The 3,740-nt window shown below is 62.9% G+C and overlaps 1 protein-coding gene across 1 annotated transcript in view; it reads left to right on the top strand.

The window, feature by feature from the left end:
* Positions 1-3,740, top strand: part of SH3BP2 (SH3-domain binding protein 2) — a 35,082-nt gene that overhangs the window by 15,736 nt on the left and 15,606 nt on the right. The gene's annotated exons all lie outside the window — the stretch shown is intronic.

The following is a 3,740-nucleotide window of genomic DNA, read 5'->3' as shown; positions in this document are numbered from 1 at the left end:
GGAGCCACTTGGGGAGGCCCGAGGGGGCCTGAGGGGAGCAGGGGAGGGGGCACTGGGCCCGGCTCTGGGCACACAGCTGGCAGCCGGTAGGGAGCCGGGCCAGCACGCCTGGGGGGCTGAGCCTGCCCACAGCACACCCTGCCGGGGGCGGCCGTGGCCTTTGGGGCCTGTGTGTGCACACATTGGGTGTTAGTGTGAGAACGTTGTGTGAATGTGTGAGTGTGTGTGAGAACGTTGTGAGTGTGATGGTGTGTGTGAGTGTTGTGTGATGGCGTGAGTGTGTGTGTAATGGCGTGAGTGTGAGAGTGTGAGTGTGTGAGAGCATTGTGAGTTGTGATGGTGTGAGTGTGAGTGTGAGTGAGTGTGTTATGGTGTGTGAGAGTGTGCGTGTGTGAGAGCATGATGAGTATGGTGGGTTGAGAGAGATTGTGTGAGATTGTGAGATTGTGAGTGTGATGTTGTGAGTGTGATGGTGTGTGAGTGTGATGGTATGAGAGTGTGAGTGTGTGTCTGAGTGAGTGTGTGAGTGAGCCATGTGCCGAGGGTTCGGACGGGGTGTGGGGGCCCCTGGCTGCCAGCCGGGCGCTGTGCTCGGGGCCTCCGGGCGGGGGCTTTCCTTGTGGCTTGGTTGGCACCCTCCCTCTGGCGTGGCTGCTCACCGCCTCCATCGAAGATTTTTGTTTTGATTCTTTTATGGAGAAGGATTCCGGGAAGAGGAAGGGGAAGGAGAAACCGAAAGGCAAGCACAAATGAGTGGGTGTGAGGTGCCAGGTCCCCCTGCAGCTGCCAGCCCTCCGCCCCTGTGCTCTGTGCCAGGCTGGGGGAGTGGCTGCTCCAGGCGGCGTGAGCGCCCCACCACTTACTGGCTGTGGGTCTTCTCTGACTCTTGGAGTCTTCATCAGTGACGTGGGGTGACTCTGGTCCATACCTCAGAGGAAGTGGGGATGGTGACATGAGATGCCCATGGCGAGGGCCCCGTGCCCCTGGTGGGTCCCCAGCCTCTCCTGGCCCCAGTGTCCTAGTCTGTAAAGTGGGAGTAAGGCGCTGAGCCTGAGGTGTAATGAGCTGCCAGGCTGGCCGTGGTGCCGCGCGTTGCAGGGCTGGGGTGGTGGTGAGGGTTTGGCAAGGCCCACATGCCTGCCCAGGGCACAGGGCCTCGCACGGAGGCTCCTGCCAGCCCGGGCGGCTGTGGTGTAGCCGCGGGAGCCAGGGAGCCAGTGGGCACGAGCAAGTGTGAGTGTGTAAGAATGCATGTGAGTGTGCATGCACGTCTGAATGAGGTGCACCTATGTATGAGTGTGTGTGGATCAGTATGTGAATGCGTGTGAGTGGGTGTTACGTGTGCATGTATATGTGTGAGTGGGTGTTATTGAGAATGCGTGTGCGCCCTGGTGTGAGTGTGAATGTATAAGTGCGCGTGTGCGATGAGGAAGTGTGCGTGGGTGTGAGTGTGTGAATGAGTGTGTTGGGGACCTGTGGCTCCCACACACTGGCCAGCCCGTCATCACTGACAGGAACTCCCTGACACTGTGGTCACATGCGCGCCAGTCCCTCACCATGTTGGGGGCATGTCTGCAGGTCCTGCAGGAGCCCAGCCCTCCGGGGACCCCACTTCACTCTCAGGCACGGCTCACACCGTGCACACCCACGCATGCACACGCGCACACACAGGACCTCCCGTGGAGCGCACTGTCCGTGGCACGCGGCCATGTGGACCACAGCGCCCAGCTCCCAGGCAGCCTGCGCACAGCCCCCACCAGCCTGACTTCCTGGAACTCGCTGTGGCTGTGATGGAGGCCTCCACTGCCTGCTGTCCCCAACCCTGCACCTCGACCTCGGGTCCCCAACACCAATCTCAGCTTTGAGGGGGGCGTGAGCCCAGGAGCAGGGCCCGAGAGTGCCCGGTGCCCAGGTGGCTCTCCCAGGGCGCACACCTGCAGACGCCCAGCGGCACCACCTGGCCACCCACCCCGACCTGCGCGTTTCCAGAGCCCTGTCCAGGCGGCCACTCGAGCTGCGGGAACACAGCGCCCTGCACCACAGCTGGGCAGCTGCCAGCTCACGGGGTGGCCTGGGGCACCAGTGGGGTGTCTCCCCTAGAGAAGGGGACTGAGGTTTCCTATGGAGGCCCCCGGGGGTGAATGGAGTTGAACTGTCAGGTCACTGGGGCTGGGGGGAGGCCACGGGCCATGAAAGAGGCAGCCCGGGGGGGCAAGGCCGCCAGGACGATGGGTGACCCTGGGGCCTCCCCTCCACTTTCTCGGGCTCCAATGGGGTCTGAGCTGGGCTGAAAGTCCCCCCAAAGCTGTGTGGTCACCAAGGCCACCATGGCCTGTGGTCACCCTCACTCTCAGCCACCACTTGCCCCGCTCACTCCAGCCTGGCCTGGCACCGGCTTCTGGTCAGCTGCCCGCCAGCCCAGCTCACCCGCGGGTGCAGGGCGGGGCCGGTGGCGGCCAGAAGATGTGTGGTGTCAGGATGGGCTTCCCTTTGGACAGTCCGTCCTTGGGAGAGGGGCTGCAGATGTTGGCATCTGTCCTGAGCAGGGACACTCGGGTGTGTGTGAAGATGGACACAGCCTGGCCCTGTCACGACCCACCCCGCCCACCCAAGGCCAGTCAGTGGCCACCTGGAGCCCTCAGCATGCCCAGGGGGGGACGGTGGCCAGTGAGAATGGAGGACTCCCCCCAACTCCTCCCAGATGGGGAGCAGGAGCGAGGGCGCCATCTGTCCTCACAGCAGCTGCCTGTGCCCTTACAGGCCGGGAGGGTGCGACTCACCCGGCTGGGGCTCTGTTTGGGGTTCCTGCGCCTCCCACACGACTGCAGTCCCCACACCCGCCAGGTGGACACCCTCCGCCTCCTTTGGGGCTCCCCGGGTGCCCGTGTGCTGGGCCTGAGCTGGGAGGATGGGGTGGACAGTGACGACCTTGTGGTCAGTGTTGGGAGGGGCCGTGCAGCCCCGTGGAGGGACACAGGACCCCGCAGAGGTCAGGGAAGGCTGCCTGAGGAGGGCGCTGGACCTTAGCTCGTTTTGGGGCTGTTCGCGTGCTACTGTCTAGAAATACGACCGATTTTTGTGTGTTGGGCTTGTAGCCAGCCCTCCGCTGGGCCCGTTTAGTTCTAATCCTTTTCAGTGGGCTCCTTGGAATTTTCTACACCGAACAGCTAGTCGGTGACCTTTACCTTCTTCCTCTGCAGTCGGGATGTGGTCCACTGTTCTTGCCTAATGGAACCGGCGCCTCCAGGGCCAGGTTAACCGGAGGCAAGGAGGGCAGTCCCTGCCTGTCCCTGTCTGTCCCTGCCTTAGGGCGGAGCCTTAGGGCAGAGCCTGCAGGGGTGCCTGAGCGCTGAGTGGGGGTGGCGGGGGCTTCCAGCGCCTGGCCGCCTGGAGGAAGTTCCCTCCTGGTCCTAGTTTGTGGAGTGGTGTGCCCATCCTGAAAGGACTGTCCAAGTTCGTCAAATGCGTTGTTTCCTGAGACGATCTGGTGGCTTTCGTCCTTTATTCGATCGATCCGATTGATCCGACTGTCACCCTCACTGACTGCGAAACCGCCCCGCCCTTCCTCCTGGGGCCTCTTGGCGGGCAGAGCCCCGGCTGGCGTTGGGGGGACTTCTGTGTCCACACGTCTGCAGGTTCCGCTCCCGGTGGTGCATCTCAGCTTGGTGTCGGGGTACTGCTGGCTCCGAAAACCAGCCCCCCTCTTCTGTTTGCCAGTTTGGGGGGATCGCTTATTTGAG

Source organism: Myotis davidii, unplaced genomic scaffold (assembly GCF_000327345.1).
Source record: "Myotis davidii unplaced genomic scaffold, ASM32734v1 scaffold937, whole genome shotgun sequence".
Taxonomy (NCBI): Eukaryota; Metazoa; Chordata; class Mammalia; order Chiroptera; family Vespertilionidae; genus Myotis; species Myotis davidii.
This window is presented reverse-complemented; position numbering and strand designations above follow the sequence as displayed.